This window comes from Schistocerca nitens, chromosome 10 (assembly GCF_023898315.1).
Source record: "Schistocerca nitens isolate TAMUIC-IGC-003100 chromosome 10, iqSchNite1.1, whole genome shotgun sequence".
Taxonomy (NCBI): domain Eukaryota; kingdom Metazoa; phylum Arthropoda; class Insecta; order Orthoptera; family Acrididae; genus Schistocerca; species Schistocerca nitens.
The window spans coordinates 216,369,954-216,388,207 of record NC_064623.1 but is presented as its reverse complement, the minus strand read 5'-3'; the positions used below and the strand labels follow the sequence as shown (position 1 = coordinate 216,388,207).

Below are 18,254 nucleotides of genomic sequence, written 5' to 3'. Positions count from 1 at the left end.
GACAACGACAGACAACATTTATGACAGTGTCTTTCGAACGACGTGAACCCTTCCACAAGGCACCACCTAGCTAGAGTCTGCATTCTTGTAGCGTGCATTACTCACAGCTACAGACAGTACACACGCTATTCTGCTGTACAGTGGGCGTTGTGCAGTGGATGAATAGTTTACTTCTCACAGTGGCAGTGAGGGAACACAGGGAGCTGTATGACACAAAACACGCAGACTACATGAAGGTCGAACTCAAGGACCGGTTTTGGAGTGATATAGCAAAGGATTTGAGTTCGAAAGACGGTAAGTAGTGCAATATTTATTTCACAGTTTTTTACTTCAAAAATGGTTCAAATGGCTCTTAGCACTATGGGACTTAACTTCTATGGTCATCAGTCCCCTAGAACTTAGAACTACTTAAACCTAACTAACCTAAGGACACCACACAACACCCAGTCGTCACGAGGCAGAGAAAATCCCTGACCCCGCCGGGAATCGAACCCGGGAACCCGGGCGCGGGAAGCGAGAACGCTACCGCACGACCACGAGCTGCGGACAGTTTTTTAGTTAATACATATCACTAACGTGTATTTCGCTTGAGCACATAACCTGTGGAGCACAATAATGGTACAATAATCGGAAATTGTTATATTGTCAATAATTACCAAGTAAAACTGACTGATGTGCTGCTGTGCAAGTGTTGAAATATTCAGTGAAATTTTTCCTCCCTTTGAAGGCAGCAGATGAAGTCCTCCTCCTGTTGCCTTGCTCACGAAGTAACTAAGTTGATGGCAACCGTTCGATGTCATTTAAATCATGTGCGACTAGTACTGAAGATCGTAAATAGTTGTGTAGAACGCAGGCTGCTTTCACAACGTCTTTCACTGTGCCGACTTTGATTTCAAATGATTTCCTGAACACACCGGAAGCACATTCCACAGTTTGTCGTGCTCGAGGAAGTCTGGCATTGAAGACCTGATGTTCGTAATTGTCGGTAACCTGTCTCCTTGGATATGGTCTAATAATATTTTCCGATAATGGGAAAGGTTCATCTAACACAAACACATACGGCATTGGATTAGCAATTGTAGGTATTAGTTCAGGAGTGGGAAGTAATAATGTGTTTTTCCTCATTTTCTTGGCCAACACTCTGCTAGCAAATACATGTCCAACGCTGAATCGTCCCATTGCGCCAACATCGACGGTGATAAATTTGTAATCTGCGTCAACTGTCGCCATCAAAACAATGGAGCATGTATGTTTATAATTAAAGTACAATGATCCGCTTTTGCGAAGTTTTTTTAATAAGAACATGTTTTACGTCGACTGCACCAACGCAGTGTGGTGGGAATTGTCATTTGTGTTCAAACCGTGAAGCGACTGATTTGCATGTCTGCGTTGTAGGTTGCATTTCTTTCCATACAACGATAGCTACTTCTTTTACAATATCAGATACAGTTCGATCTCCCAAGAGATAGGTATACGCAATACTTTTGTAGCTGTCACTGGAGGCTAAATATCTGAAACAAAACGAAATTATATTGTTAATGTGGAACGATAAAAGTGCATTGCAAATATGTCTTTATCCGAACACTCTAAGTTAATATTGCTTATTTTTAGTTTGTGTGTGTATATGGAACAATATTAATTCCTTATGAGTTATACGTTGTTAATTATTGCAGGGGAAGAGACAAAAACTTTGTGGCTTAAGCTGAGAGGCAGCGACGACAGCTGAAATATATGAAAAGCGGAGCTGCTGCTGAGAACATCAAGCCACGGAGATATCAAAACCAGGTGCCGTTTCTTGAACCTGTTATGTCAGCTGGTCCACGTGGTAATAATATAAGTGGTGGCAGCGATCACAGCTCACAAGTTGTAACTAATACATCAGCGAGAAAGGAATTAGAAGATAACAACTCACTCGACAATGAGGGGAATGAGCAAAGTCAAGATATTAATAACGACGACAGCAATGAAGTATCTACTAGGAGCCTAGGAACAGAGTGCATAACACATCACACCGCTACTTCAAGTCCAGTTATTCAAAGAAATCAATCAAGAAAAAGAAAACAGGAAGACGTTGTAATTCTGCTAAAACAATCTATGCAACAGCGTGAGGACAGAGCACGACAAAGGGTAGAAGAAAGAAGAGCATTGGAGTCAAACTATATCAAAGATAATCCTCTTTACAATTTTTTCGTATCTGTGTATCAGCTGACAAAAAACATGCCTCAAAGTTACGAGCACATAATCGGAGGTCAACTTTTCCAGGCTGTGTCACTTGTGGAAGAAGAAATAATTAACGTAAGGAGCCAGACACCTTCGATGTCATCTTCTTAAAATAATTCAGCGTCAAACAATACAGAACCTTTTTCTCATCCTTCATCGCCATATATATCGACAGATTCTGACCAACAGACAGCGTCTCACTATTCAGAACAGCAACAGGTGGAAGGTTTGAAAGTCGACACAACTGAATCCGGTGTGTCTCATCTCACTGACTTTGTTCTCCGTTTTCAAGAAATCTGAAGGGGCCATCATAACTATACTCGCTTAAGATTTTAATTCTTTTTTTATATCAGCATTTTGTATATTGTTCGTTTTCTTTTCTGAGTAGTTTTCGTTACACCGATCCAGATTTTCATTAATTGTAAATTAACCTTTCTTTGTTTGTGAACATGTATTATTGCAATAAAACACTAACAAGAGAAATTTGGTCAAAAATTTTAAAAAACCCACTCCAGCTAGCAGAAGCGTGTTTGTCGAGATGAGATTCGCTTAAGACCTAGCTTCTATTGCGTTAAGTTGCGCGAAAACTGTACAGGGTGCTGCAATTCGTTGACGAAATAGTTGTTTCTTGGTGCCCACGTCGAATCGGCTTTGGCAGAATTGAAAAAAAAAAAAAAAAAAAAGATTTTTAATACTTCAATATTTAAGAACCACTTACTAGGTTTACATTTCTCTTTTTCGGATTCGTAGGTATATTCTGTAGCTCAAAAAGAGCTACTAAATATTGCATTTCAACCGTGAAACATAAACGTATGCCTTCGACGACTTTTAATTAGACTGTTTGAGGTGTACAATCTGGTAATATGTACCTTGATGTAGATCATGTGGTTTAGGCAACGTTTTGCTAGAGAGCCTACACATAGTAAACATTTTTAGTTTATGTGGCTGGTTAAAAAACGGCTGAGCGGATTTTCATTAAGTGTAGCTAAGAACACTCCCCATTAAACCAACGTAGTTTGAAATTGTCCACACGCTTTCCTTTCATACAAAAATATTTATTTGTGGATTTGAATTTTTTATTTATTAATGAATAAAGCAATACTTCCTCTTCAGCGTTAGTATCCGAATCTGATTCGGAACTCAAGTCTAACAATAACATATATCTTGCTCTCCAGCTATACGTTGCCTAAACCATATGATCTACATCAAGGTACATAGTACCAGTTTGGCAAGCAGTAGGCCAGTATCCGGCGTGTGGCGTGCGCGCACACGGGCGACAATGTAGTTGCCGCCTCAGGTGTTTGCAGTTGGAAACTCTGAAGTTCGTAAAATGGCTGTTGTGAGGGGTGAAGGCATCGATAGTGAATTGCTCAAAAATGAAGTAGAAAAAGGCCTGCATTGTTCAATAAAACTTTAAAAGATTATTCTGACACTACTTTGAAAAGCAAACTATGGGAGGAAGTGTGTGTAAACGTGTGGAGTACGATATGGGAACAACTCTCTACAGAATTAAAAAAAAAAAATCTAAAAAAATCAAGCAGGTAAATGATGACTGACAACCTCAGCTGCCGACAGGTGTTGTTGATATACCTCGATGTGGACAGCTGAAAATGTGTGCCCCGACCGGGACTCGAACCCGTCGGCAACTGAGGTTGTCAGTTAGTCATCATTTATTCCAGGGAAAAGCTGCATGGTCATCAACAGTAACTGTTCTCTCGAGAACAAGTTACTGTCTTCGTATATATAGTTAAAGGCTACCCAGCCATTGACCTTTGTGCGAATGCGCACAGGTTGCCCAAACTCTTACGGGAATCGCCAAAGCGTGCGCGAGTAATGAGTGGGTGGGCAAATGTCTATAAGGTACAATACATATGTAGAATTGTGGACAGTTGGGAATGTGAGTCTCACGGGAAGCGTGCAAGGGTAAGTCCCTGCAGTCGCGCTATTCATCTGTGTCCTCGGTGGCTCAGATGGATAGAGCGTCTGCCATGTAAGCAGGAGATCCCGGGTTCGAGTCCCGGTCGAGGCACACATTTTCAGCTGTCCACATCGAGGTATATCAACAACACCTGTCGGCAGCTGAGGTTGTCAGCTAGTCATCATTTATTCCAGGGAAAAGCTGCGTGGTCATCAACAGTAACTGTTCTCTCGAGAACAAGTTACTGTCTTCGTATATCAAGCAGGTAAGTTTTTATTTTACGAAGTTGCTTTTATTGACATATTTTTAACATCGTTCTTATATTACACTTCTTAATAATGTTTTGTGGATAGAACAAGTAAGTTTTTCAGTGTTGTTGAGTCGTAGTGAAATCAGAGTCAAGAGGCCAGTTGTTCGCCAGTATGCCGAATGTGTGTTCAACTATACGACGAGTAGCTGTATGCCTTAGGTTGAAAATTTTCTTTATGGGGTTAGCGTTTTTTTAGCAAATGGGCGCAAGATGTGCCTCGATAAACCAAAAGCTTAATCAGCAGCCAGACAAAAAGGCATTGGTTTGTCTTCTGGATCGTTAAGCAATGTTCGGTCGTTCGGTATGTTCAGAAGGTTACGTTGCAGCTTTCTGCCCATATTCGAATTATTAAAAACTGAGGAATCACTTGCTGATCCATTTGCACCAACGTCTCTGAAGACAAATTTATATTTGACACACCGTAAAAGAACTTTTTATAATTAAAAAATTCTCAGCCAGAACTTTGAAGTATTATTCAAATATGTTTTCCGTCTATAGCACCTATGATGTTGGGTAAATGGGTAATTTTATAGAACTGCTCAGCAATGTGCAACCGCTCTTCTTCACATTTCTCTGGCATAACCATAGGCTGCAAAGCATTTCATATTTCAGTGCATGTTTGCGGATTGTGCTAGCACCAATCAGGTAGTTGTATGAAACATCGTTTAAAGTTGATCCAGTTGCTAGATACCTGAAAAAAAATGTTATAATAATTTATGAAGTTTCGTAAGTGATTTAAAGTAATTGAATTATAGTAGTTTTCATTTTTGTTTCATCAAAATAAATTAAAATCTACAACAGTGTCAAGCGTTTCAATTTATTGTCTTTGCTTCCTAGGAACGCTGGTACAACGAAGATCGAAAAAGCTAAGGACATGCTTTGCGTGAGCAAAAATCGGTCAAGTCAGGACAACCAGCCGGAAAGCACCGAAAGTAGAAATTTTACGATCAATTTTTATTTCTTCTACCACCCGTAGAAGCACGTGAAACAAGTGGAAATGCTGAACCAGTAGGAAAGATGAGTAACCTGAAGAAACAGGGAACGTTCAAACGCCACCCATTGTTGGTTCTCCACATGCCTCCTATAATCCAAATAAGAAAAAGAAGAGTTATGCAGAAACTTTATATACTTCGAGAGAAGAAAGAAACTACTTCATCAATGGATGACCCTGCAACACATTTTGCATTGTCTCTTGTACCTATGCTGAAAGCAATACCCACACGCCGCGCGGGGTAGCCGCGTGGTCTCGGGCGTCTTGTCACGGTTCGCGCGGATTCGGAGGTTCGAGTCCTCCCTCGGGCATGGGTATGTGATTGTGTTGTTATTAGCGTAAGTTAGATTAAATAGTGTGTAAGCTTAGGGACCGATGACCTCAGCAGTTTGGTCCTATAAGAACTTACCACAGATTTTCAGAAAAAAAACCACACACCGTATGATCGATGCACAAATTGATATTCTTCAGGTAATAAGATGTTTCCAGAACACGTGTCTACCAAATGACACACGTCATAGTTTCAGTGGTGGCGTTCGGTATTCTAGCTTCTCCACCCCTGTGCGAGTGTTTACGGCAACATCTGTGTCTGACAAAACTACCATCTGGTGAGCAAGATGTATGAGACAGGCGAAATACCCACAGACTTCAAGAAGAATATAATAATTCCAATCCCAAAGAAGTTTAATAAGTCACAGCTGCAAAATACTAACGCATGACATTGTAATTCTGTCAGACACAGCAAAGGACTTGGAAGAGCAGTTGAACGGAATGGACAGTGTCTTGAAAGGAGGGTATAAGATGGTTCAAATTGGTTCAAATGGCTCTGAGCACTATGGGACTTAACATCCTAGGTCACCAGTCCCCTAGACGTAGAACTACTTAAACCTAAGGACTTCACACACATCCATGCCCGACGCAGGATTCGAACCTGCGACCGTAGCAGTCGCGCGGTTCCGGACTGAAGCGCCTATAACCGCTCGGCCACAGTGGCCGGCGGTATAAGATGAACATCAACAAAAGCAAAACGAGGATAATGGAATGTAGTCGAATTAAGTCGGGTGATGCTGAGGGAATTAGATTTGGAAACGAGACGCTTAAAGTAGTAAAGGAGTTTTGATATTTGGGGAGCAAAATAACTGATGATGGTCGAAGTAGAGAAGATATAAAATGTAGACTGGCAGTGGCAAGGAAAGCGTTTCTGAAGAAGAGAAATTTGTTAACATCGAGTATTGATATAAGTGTCAGGTTATCCAAAACTTGCATTTTTTCATTTGTTAGCTCATGCTTTATTTAAGGCTTTATTGTTTATGTGTGCAGGTTCAATAATTCATAATTTAAAGGATTCTCAGGATATTCGTTTTATAGGTTCAATTGTTAATTTTATACCTTTAACTTCAGTTTGTTTTAATGTATGGAGTGTAGCCATGTATGGAAGTGAAACATGGACGATAAATAGTGTAGACAAGAAAAGAATAGAAGCTTTCGAAATGTGGTGCTACAGAAGAATGCTGAAGATTAGATGGGTAGATCACATAACTAATGAAGAGGTATTGAATAGAATTAGGGAGAAGAGAAATTTGTGGCACATCTTGACTAGAAGAAGGGATCGGTTGGAAGACAATATTCTGAGGCATCAAGGGGTCACCAATTTAGTACTAGAGGGCAGCGTTTAGGGTAAACAACCGTAGAGGGAGACCAAGAGATGAATACACTAAGCAGATTCAGAAGGCCGTAGGCTGCAGTAGGTACTGGGAGATGAAGAAGCTCGCACGGGATAGAGTAGCATGGAGAGCTGCGTCAAACCAGTCTCAGGACTGAAGACCACAACAACAACAACAAGTCTGACAATCAACCTACTGCTGGAAACAGCTTGTACACCGTCCTTACTTCTCCTCATGATTGCGACAGTGTGAACGTATACCACACTAATTTTTCTGTGCCTTCAGATGAATCACAAACTACACTCCTGGAAATTGAAATAAGAACACCGTGAATTCATTGTCCCAGGAAGGGGAAACTTTATTGACACATTCCTGGGGTCAGATACATCACATGATCACACTGACAGAACCACAGGCACATAGACACAGGCAACAGAGCATGCACAATGTCGGCACTAGTACAGTGTATATCCACCTTTCGCAGCAATGCAGGCTGCTATTCTCCCATGGAGACGATCGTAGAGATGCTGGATGTAGTCCTGTGGAACGGCTTGCCATGCCATTTCCACCTGGCGCCTCAGTTGGACCAGCGTTCGTGCTGGACGTGCAGACCGCGTGAGACGACGCTTCATCCAGTCCCAAACATGCTCAATGGGGGACAGATCCGGAGATCTTGCTGGCCAGGGTAGTTGACTTACACCTTCTAGAGCACGTTGGGTGGCACGGGATACAAGCGGACGTGCATTGTCCTGTTGGAACAGCAAGTTCCCTTGCCGGTCTAGGAATGGTAGAACGATGGGTTCGATGACGGTTTGGATGTACCGTGCACTATTCAGTGTCCCCTCGACGATCACCAGTGGTGTACGGCCAGTGTAGGAGATCGCTCCCCACACCATGATGCCGGGTGTTGGCCCTGTGTGCCTCGGTCGTATGCAGTCCTGATTGTGGCGCTCACCTGCACGGCGCCAAACACGCATACGACCATCATTGGCACCAAGGCAGAAGCGACTCTCATCGCTGAAGACGACACGTCTCCATTCGTCCCTCCATTCACGCCTGTCGCGACACCACTGGAGGCGGGCTGCACGATGTTGGGGCGTGAGCGGAAGACGGCCTAACGGTGTGCGGGACCGTAGTCCACCTTCATGGAGACGGTTGCGAATGGTCCTCGCCGATACCCCAGGAGCAACAGTGTCCCTAATTTGCTGGGAAGTGGCGGTGCGGTCCCCTACGGCACTGCGTGGGATCCTACGGTCTTGGCGTGCATCCGTGCGTCGCTGCGGTCCGGTCCCAGGTCGACGGGCACGTGCACCTTCCGCCGACCACTGGCGACAACATCGATGTACTGTGGAGACCTCACGCCCCACGTGTTGAGCAATTCGGCGGTACGTCCACCCGGCCTCCCGCATGCCCACTATACGCCCTCGCTCAAAGTCCGTCAACTGCACATACGGTTCACGTCCACGCTGTCGCGGCATGCTACCAGTGTTAAAGACTGCGATGGAGCTCCGTATGCCACGGCAAACTGGCTGACACTGACGGCGGCGGTGCACAAATGCTGCGCAGCTAGCGCCATTCGACGGCCAACACCGCGGTTCCTGGTGTGTCCGCTGTGCCGTGCGTGTGATCATTGCTTGTACAGCCCTCTCGCAGTGTCCGGAGCAAGTATGGTGGGTCTGACACACCGGTGTCAATGTGTTCTTTTTTCCATTTCCAGGAGTGTATGTAAGATGTCACTACACGCAACAGTGTTTAAACTTTATACCTATTTTATACATATTTTATACAGGATGTAACGATTACTGTTATTAACTGGTTTTCTCGAACAATAAATAATATCAAACGAAATAAGAAATGTGTAATTTCATGCAACCAACCGTAATGTAACACCGAGTCTCTCTTCTGGCGGAATCGCCAGTCGCAGATTTGTATTTTGGTAGGTGATGGCAGGTCCCAGAATTGTGACTAGCTCGTCAAATGACGTTACACTCATGCGGAAATAACTGAAGAATTTCCCTGTGTGACATCGTTTTGTCATTAGTCGAGTGATAAGAGCAAAAAACCACTTCAGTCGACTGCACTGCATAAACCCTTCAAAATGGGTTCGCTGTCAGGAAACAGTTGCTCGTCATGGATGAGTTCTCAAAAACCGAAGCATTAGGATAGCAACAAAGACGAAGTGGTTGCGCGGCAATAAATCTCACGTGTGCACCCGCTCTAACTGACTGTTACTAAGAACATTTTTTTTCCCCTAACTTAACTCCCCACCCCACCCCACCCCACCCCAGAGTCGCGCCTCACAGTTTGAGAAACACTGATCTAGCGGGATTTATGGCATGCGAATGGGGATAAAAGACTACTGTAGTGTACTACACTGATGTAAACTTTTAGTTGAGTGGTGGGGGCCAGCAGTGCACGCTGTGAGCCGTCCACGTTGTTTATCAAACCTGCATGTATTTGGCCCGTAGGGCAATTACGTCATGCCAGTTGCTCCTTAAAACGTGCCCAAGGGACGGTGTGCTCGCGACTCTGATGCCAAGTTTCACGGAGTCGGGAGGAGTAGCAACGGAACGTAGCGCGGTAGATTTAGTGCCGTATATTTCAGATTACCATATTTATATTACGTTTAACAGCATTCAAAGTAAAATAACCAATAAAACCGCAAGCTGTCGAAAGCGAGGGTGTTCACGTGCTCCGACACAGCAGCCGCCACTGTACTGACGTCAGAACGGGGCAAATGTCTCATTCTGACTGCTCATAGCGCCATATTTTCACCTGGCGGCATAAAGTAGAACTATTGTTTTCAGCATACTCCATGAGCGCATCGATTAATGATCGTACGTACGATATTTCAGCATCCTACGATATAAATATTCCTCACTGTAGCATTCGGAGCGCCGTCGGTTTAATTATAACCGCCCGATATGCCACTGGTGAAAAGATTGAAATGGATAGGTGATAACACACAACCTTGTAGGAAAACCCAAGGAAATTCTGGTCTTACGTAAAATCGGTAAGCGGCTCGAAGGCTTCCATCCAGTCACCCACTGATCAGTCTGGCCTGGCAACGGAAGACAGCAAAACGAAAGCCGAAATTTTAAATTTAGCGTTTGAGAAATCTTTCACGCAGGAGGATTGTACAAACATACCGCCGTTTCAGTCTCGTACAGATTCCCGTATGGAGGACATGGTGATAGACATCCCTGGGGTTGCAAAGCAGCTGAATGGGTTGAAAATAAATAAATCGCCAGGTCCTGGTGGGATTCCAATTCGGTTCTACAGAGAGTACTGTACTGCATTGGCTCCTTACTTAGCTTGCATTTATCTCGAATCTCTCGCCCAACGTAAAGTCCCGAGCGACTGGAAAAAAGCGCAGGTGACGCCTGTATATAAGAAGGGTAGAAGGACGGATCCTCAAAATTACAGACCAATATCCTTAACATCGGTTTGTTGCAGGATTCTCGATCGTATTCTCAGTTCGAATATAATGAATTTCCTTCAGACAAAGACGCTGCTGTCCATGCTTCAGCACGGCTTTAGAAAGCATCGCTTCTGCGAAACGCAACTCGCCCTTTTTTCACATGATATCTTGCGAACCATGGATGAAGGGTATCAGACGGATGCCATATTCCTTGACCTCCGGAAAGCGTTTGACTCGGTGCCCCACTGCAGGCTCCTAAGGTACGAGCATATGGGATTGGTTCCCAAATATGTGAGTGGTTCGAAGACTTCTTAAGTAATAGAACTCAGTACGTTGTCCTCGATGGTGAGTGTTCATCGGAGGTGAGGGTATCATCTGGAGTGCCCCAGGGAAGTGTGGTAGGTCCTTGTTGATCTTTTGGATAGGGTTGATAGGAATGTGCGGCTGTTTGCTGATGATGCTGTGGTGTACGGGAAGGTGTCGTCGTTGAGTAACTGTAGGAGGATTCAAGATGACTTGAACAGGATTTGTGATTGGTGTAAAGAATGGCAGCTAACTCTAAATATAGATAAATGTAAATTAATGCAGATGAATAGGAAAAAGAATCCCGTAATATTTGAATACTCCATTAGTAGCGTAGCGCTTCACACAGTCACGTCGATTAAATATTTGGGCGTAACATTGCAGAGCGATATAAAGTGGGACAGGCGTGTAGTGGCAGTTGTGGGGAAGGCGGATGGTCGTCTTCGGTTCATTGGTAGAATTTTGGGAAGATGTGGTTCATCTGTAAAGGATACCGCTTATAAAACACTAATACGACCTATTCTTGAGTCCTGCTCGAGCGTTTGGGATCCCTATCAGGTCGGATTGAGGGAGGACATAGAAGCAATTCAGAGGCGGGCTGCTAGATTTGTTACTGGTAGGTTTGATCATCACGTGAGTGTTACGAAAATGCTCCCAGGTACTCGGGTGGGAGTCTCTGGAGGAAAGGAGGCGTTCTTTTCGTGAATCGCTACTGAGGAAATTTAGAGAACCAGCATTTGAGGCTGACTGCAGTACAATTTTACTGCCGCCAACTTATATTTCGCGGAAAGACCACAAAGATAAGATAAGAGAGATTAGGGCTCGTACAGAGGCATATAGGCAGTCATTTTTCCCTCGTTCTGTTTGGGAGTGGAACAGGGAGAGAAGATGCTAGTTGTGGTACGAGGTACCCTCCGCCACGCACCGTATGGTGGATTGCGTATGTATGTTGATGTAGAAGTAATTGCATTGTATTCGATCCTGATGGCTTTGAGTGATTAAGGTACTACTGTGGACCGTTACGGCTCAGAATTTAGCTATTGTCTTAATTGGGAGAATTTTTCAATGTGTTTTTCATCCCCTAAACAGGGTTTACATGAAGTCCGGGAACACTTTCAATTATTTATTGCACAAGAACCAAACGTTGTACAGATACCATACATATGTCATTTTGAAGAGGAACCCTGAAAGTTTATTTTTTTTATTTTTTCATTTATATCGCCACAGCGCATGTAATTTGCCGATAGTCAGCGCTAGTCGCAAACTTGGCGAGTTCGGGTGCGGAGCGAACTTTCTGCGTGTTGGAGTTCGACAAAAACAAGTGTGCTACAGCTGTGCAACGGCTGTTCAGAACCAAGTACGGTAAGAAGCCACCAACAAGGAAGGCCATTTACCACCGGCACAACAAATTCGTTACGACGGGTTGCTTGTGCCCGGCAAAGAGAAGCGGACGTCCCAGTGTGAGCGAAGTGAATGTGGAGAGTGTACGAGAGACATTCATACGGAGTCGAAAGAAGTCGGTGCTTCGTGCATCCCGTGAACTCGAAATGGCTCCAGTGACAGTGTGCAAAGTCCTGCGACAGAAGCTGTTTGTGAAACCATTCAAATTGGAGCTGGTGCAGAAGCTCAATGGCGACGACAAAGACAAGCTTTTTGAGTTTTTTCCGCAGTTGCAACAATTGAATGGGGATGGGGTGGCATTGTTGATCGCTTAATTTTCAGCGACGAAGCCACTTTTCGCACTAATGGGGAAGTGAACAGGCATAATTGTCGAATCTGAGGAACAAAGCATCCACACGAATGCACTGAATTTGTGCAAGATTCCCCAAAGGTAAATGTTTTTTGTGCCTTGTCACGTAGAAAACTGTATGGGCCATTCCTCTTCGCCCAGAGCACTGTCACTGGATATTCCTCCTTAGACATATGTGGCAACAATGGCTGATGCCTCAAATACAATCGGAGTCTCCTTTCATCTTTCACCAGGATGGAGCTCCACCCCATTTTCATCGTGAAGTTCCTGGGTACCTGAACACGGAGCTGCCAAATCGATGGATCGGCCGTGCCACAGAAGGGGACAGCTGTTTAATGAAATGGGCTCCCTGATCACCAGATCTCATTCTGTGTGACTTTTCTGTGGGGTCGCATTAAAGATCTGGTGTAGCAGAGCTCCGGGAGAGAATACGGGAAGCGACTGCCACAGTCGACGATGCCATGCTGGGACGGGTATGGTAAGAATTCGATTACCATATTGACGTCTGACGGGTCATTCATGGTTCGCATATCGAATATTTGTAAAAAAAAAACTTCCAGATTTTCTCTTCAAACTGCAATTGTATAACATATGTACAATCTTTAGTTCTTGTGCAATAACTAATTGAAAGTGTTCCCTGGACTTTATGTACACCCTGTATTATCTTAAGGTTTGTCTCAGTTTAAAAGGCCAGCTGAAGTAGGTTTAAATCGATTGAGGTTTTGGCGATCTAAGGACCTGCATCTTTGCCGATAGTTTTTTTACCCTACTTGCTTCGCTTGAATGGTGTTGTTTTCAATTAATGGCATTTGAACTCTTTAGGGTATGACACACTCCAGAATTTTGCTCGTGGTCTTGAGGAGCCTGCTGGAGCTCACAGCACAGACATCCATATGTAAGAATTTGAAGCCATTTTGACTACTTTTTGACCGTGACTGTCTCAAAAAATATGTAAAGGTTTTAACCACCGCTGCCAGTCACATAGCCTGATGATGAGGCATAGCAGGTCGAATAAATAAATAATACATTAGTTAACAAATTTTGTGACTGGTAGCAGTGGTTAAAAACCTTTATACAGCCTCCGTATATAGTTCCAGAGAGCATGTATTTACACCAGGTGACTTTTATGGTGCCAGGGAATGTGTCCACTGCACAGAGCAGAAGTATGCGGAACACCATCGGTGGTGTGGTCTGGCAAACATTGTTCTTGGAATCGCTTTTGATATCACTGACAGAACACTAGACAAAACAACTTACCAATTTGTTAAGAGGCAAATTTGTGTCTACGTGTGGTAGATAGATTAAAATAATATTGTCATGGCTGATTTTCTGAGCCAGTGTCGGAAGTTTCCGTAAAGCTCTCATTTTCAGTGTTGAAGTTTCTTTGCAGAAGCAAATAGTACAATGTCGTTGGCAAAATGGAGGTGGTTCAGACGTGTTCCATTTTGCCCTTAATTCTCTTCAGAGGGAATGTTTTAACAACTGATCATCTCCTCTGGTATACCTGCCCCACCGTATAATTATCGTCAGTTCTTGCCCTGAGTAGTATGTCGTAGGGTTTGTGGCGCACCCTTCAACCTCGGTTTCGGATCTATATCGTGGCTTCAGCTCCCAGTGAATGCTATGTTACCAACATATGCGTGTTCACTAGTTGCAGGGAGGATGGCATTGCAATCTAAGATGGCGCTGGTGGGAAATTTAAAAAATTCAAGATGCCTGATGACGGCAAATTTAAAAATTGAAGTATCTAAAATATTTTGATTCATAATTCGGACCGTTCAGATACTTTTGAACATGGCAGGTACTGGCTGGTGACTTTTTCGTTCTAATGGCTGGTAACACCCTGTGCTGTGATTCGCTGTTTCAATTTAATAGAAGCTAAAATTTTTAGATTTTCCCCCGGCACTCTTTGATTTCCTTAAATTTCCCACTACTGCCATTCTGCATTCTTTATATTTCCTGTCAACGCCATCTCGGATTGCGATGTCATTGTCCCTGCATCCAGGAAGCTTGTCAATATTTGTAAAAATATCCTCACCGTGTCCTGAATCCAGAGCCTCTAGATACCAAACTGAGCGGTGTGCCAGAAGCCCCGTAGTTTTGTTCTCTTCCTACGTTAAATGCTCCCTAATCATCTTATTGCGGAATTTTTGCTGTCATATACAGAATAGTTGCAGTGAAAAGCAGCAACGGAGATTTGTGCTTCAAGGTTGCCTGTAATCATTCCATGATTCTTCTTTAAATTGTGTTATTTGCTGATTAGGAGTAGACTGGTGTACACTACGTATTGAAAGTTTCCTTTAAAAATTATTTCTTTTCATTTGATTAGAGATTTTGTACTGAACTGGTTGGTTGTAGCTTTGCTGTTGTTTGGCTTTGGCTGACTTGTGCGTTTCCAACTGCGATAGAAACCAAATATATCTGCTTGCGAGAATACAACGTGAATTTGGCCCTGTTTTATAATCTTTTTAAAAGTATGTGCAAACTGATAAAATCCTGAACTTAACTATTTATCTCTTTAGCTAAACAAAGAGGTCCCTGTTCGTTAATGATCTGCCTAATAATACTGCTGTGCATGAAGTGGTCCCTGCGTGTTGATAATTTTCGTAGCACACTGATCCTGAAATGAAAATTTATTATCTCGTAATGTAATTGCTTGGAAGTGCTCGGTGCGCCAGCTGCAAATTTCTAACTACAATTGCTGAGAGCTTAGTGCAAACTATTTCATACACATCACTGAGTGAGACACTCCTTTAAATAAAAATGACTTGATCAAGGATATTGACAATGCGCTTAGGTGAAATGTTACTTCAACAAACTGCTTTTAAATTATCAGATATATTGTATGCAATTCATGTTACAATACTCATTAACATTGATGAGGGGCAACATTGATACCCGACTCTTCGTACAAATGTTAGACAAATCATTAATAAACATGAAAAGTACCTTACAGTGAAAATTACTCAATCTTTGATGAAAATCTCAAGTTCCCTGATATGGATGTCTCATTCAACAATGAATCCTAACTACATGCGACTGCAGTGCCACTAAATAAAAAAATATTTTCTTCATTCCTCTCGGTACTCTTTTCGTTCTAAATCACTAATCAAATCTTTCTCCTCTGTTTCACAATATTCAAACACAAATCGATTTCCTTAAACACAAATGCACTTAAGGAACTCCCAATAGACCTATTTCACTATCCCACGGCCTCTGCAGCCAGAATTTTGTAGGATGATTTTTGCATATCTTAATGAGTGTACTGAAACATTCGTCTATACAATATTACACAAAAGTAGAAGTAAACTAAGAAGTACTACATTATATCATAGAGAAACATGAAAAGATTACAGAATATACAATATACAGGGTGTTACAAAAAGGTACGGCCAAACTTTCAGTAAACATTCCTCACACACAACGAAAGAAAATATGTTATGTGGACACGTGTCCGGAAACGCTTACTTTCCATGTTAGAGCTCATTTTATTACTTCTCTTCAAATCACATTAATCATGGAATGGAAACACACAGCAACAGAACGTACCAGCGTGACTTCAAACACTTTGCTACAGGAAATGTTCAAAATGTCCTCCGTTACCGAGGATATATGCATCAACCCTCCGTCGCATGGAATCCCTGATGCGCTGATGCAGCCCTGGAGAATGGCGTATTGTATCACAAGCGTCCACAATACGAGCACGAAGAATCTCTACATTTGGTACCAGGGTTGCGTAGACAAGAGCTTTCAAATGCCCCCATAAATGAAAGTCAAGAGGGTTGAGGTCAGGAGAGCGTGGAGGCCATGGAATTGGTCCGCCTCTACCAATCCATCGGTCACCGAATCTGTTGTTGAGAAGCGTACGAACACTTCGACTGAAATGTGCAGGAGCTCCATCGTGCATGAACCACATGTTGTGTCGTACTTGTAAAGGCACATGTTCTAGCAAAATGGTTCAAATGGCTCTGAGCACTATGGGACTTAACATCTGTGGTCATCAGTCCCCTAGAACTTAGAACTACTTAAACCTAACTAACCTAAGGACATCACACACATCCATGCCCGAGGCAGGATTCGAACATGCGACCGTAGCAGTCGCGCGGTTCCGGACTGAGCGCCTAGAACCGCTAGACCACCGCGGCCGGCCCATGTTCTAGCAGCACAGGTAGAGTATCCCGCATGAAATCGTGATAACGTGCTCCATTGAGTGTAGGTGGAAGAACATGGGGCCCAATCAAGACATCACCAACAATGCTTGCCCAAACGTTCACAGAAAATCTGTGTAGATGAAGTGATTGCACAATTGCGTGCGGATTCTCGTCAGCCTACACATGTTGATTGTGAAAATTACAATTTGATTACATTGGAATGAAGCCTCGTCCGTAAAGAGAACATTTGCACTGAAATGAGGATTGACACATTGTTGGATGAACCATTCGCAGAAGTGTACCCGTGGAGGCTAATCAGCTGCTGATAGTACCTGCACACGCTGTACATGGTACGGAAACAACTGGTTCTCCCGTAGCACTCTCCATACAGTGACGTGGTCAACGTTACCTTGTACAGCAGCAACTTCTCTGACGCTGACATTAGGGTTATCGTCAACTGCACGAAGAATTGCCTCGTCGTTCTAGGTCTTCCCCAGTCGCGAGTCATTGGCTGGAATGTTCCGTGCTCCCTAAGACGCCGATCAATTGCTTCGAACGTCTTCCTGTCGGGACAGCTTCGTTCTGTAAATCTGTCTCGATACAAACGTACCGCGCCACGGCTATTGCCCCGTGCTAATCCATACATCAAATGGCCATCTGCCAACTCCGCATTTGTAAATATTGCACTGACTGCAAAAGCACGTTCGTGATGAACACTAACCTGTTGATGCTACGTACTGATGTGCTTGATGCTAGTACTGTAGAGCAATGAGTTGCCTGTCAACACAAGCACCGAAGTCAACATTACCTTCCTCCAACTGGGCCAACTGGCGGTGAATCGAGGAAGTACAGTACATACTGACGAAACTAAAATGAGCTCTAACATGGAAAGTAAGCGTTTCCGGACACATGTACACATAACATCTTTTCTTTATTTGTGTGTGAGGAATGTTTCCTGAAAGTTTGGCGGTACCTTTTTGTAACACCCTGTATACATGTGACATGCATATATGCACTGTAAAGAAGTCATGAAAAATTTTGTTTTGTAATTAGTGGTGCTCAGTCGCACATAAATTAATTTGCAAAAAGCTTTGTACATTTCGTGCTCCAAGTAAAGTTACAAATATTGCTTACATTGGTGCTCAGTTGCACTCAGAATATGTTACATTTCATTTGATAGAAGTGTGCACAGGTTGAAGAAAAGTGTATATTACATTAGTGTGCACTAGTTATGAAGTCATCAAGTGTGGGAAAAAATGTCATTAAAGGCGTTATTATTTTTGTAGTCATTCTGCACAAAAACTCATTAGATTGAACTCTGATTACATTGTCTTTTAGTCGTAGCAAATATGTATCGAAGCAATTTCTTTTCGTGGTCATTGTACATGAAGCTGTTGGCGTGAGTGTACACAGTACACTACCTAGCAAAGGTTGAAGTGTCTTTTAGCACTTATAACTTTGTTATAATTTATGAAGTGAAGGCGTTGTAGCATTATTGATTGTGAGGCGACTAAGAATGGTTGCAG

The 18,254-nt window shown here is 43.1% G+C and overlaps 1 protein-coding gene across 4 annotated transcripts in view; it reads left to right on the top strand.

Moving 5' to 3' along the window:
• The window catches only part of LOC126210109 (zinc finger protein 501-like), a 366,536-nt gene that overhangs the window by 305,727 nt on the left and 42,555 nt on the right, over window positions 1-18,254 (top strand). Inside the window, exon 11 of one of the 4 annotated variants that reach the window (XM_049939249.1) lies at window positions 1,674-2,665. The exons of the other annotated variants lie outside the window; for them this stretch is intronic. The gene's annotated coding sequence lies outside the window, so the exon portion shown is untranslated. Of the gene's footprint in view, window positions 1-1,673; window positions 2,666-18,254 lie in introns of those variants that run through there. 4 annotated transcript variants of the gene reach the window in all.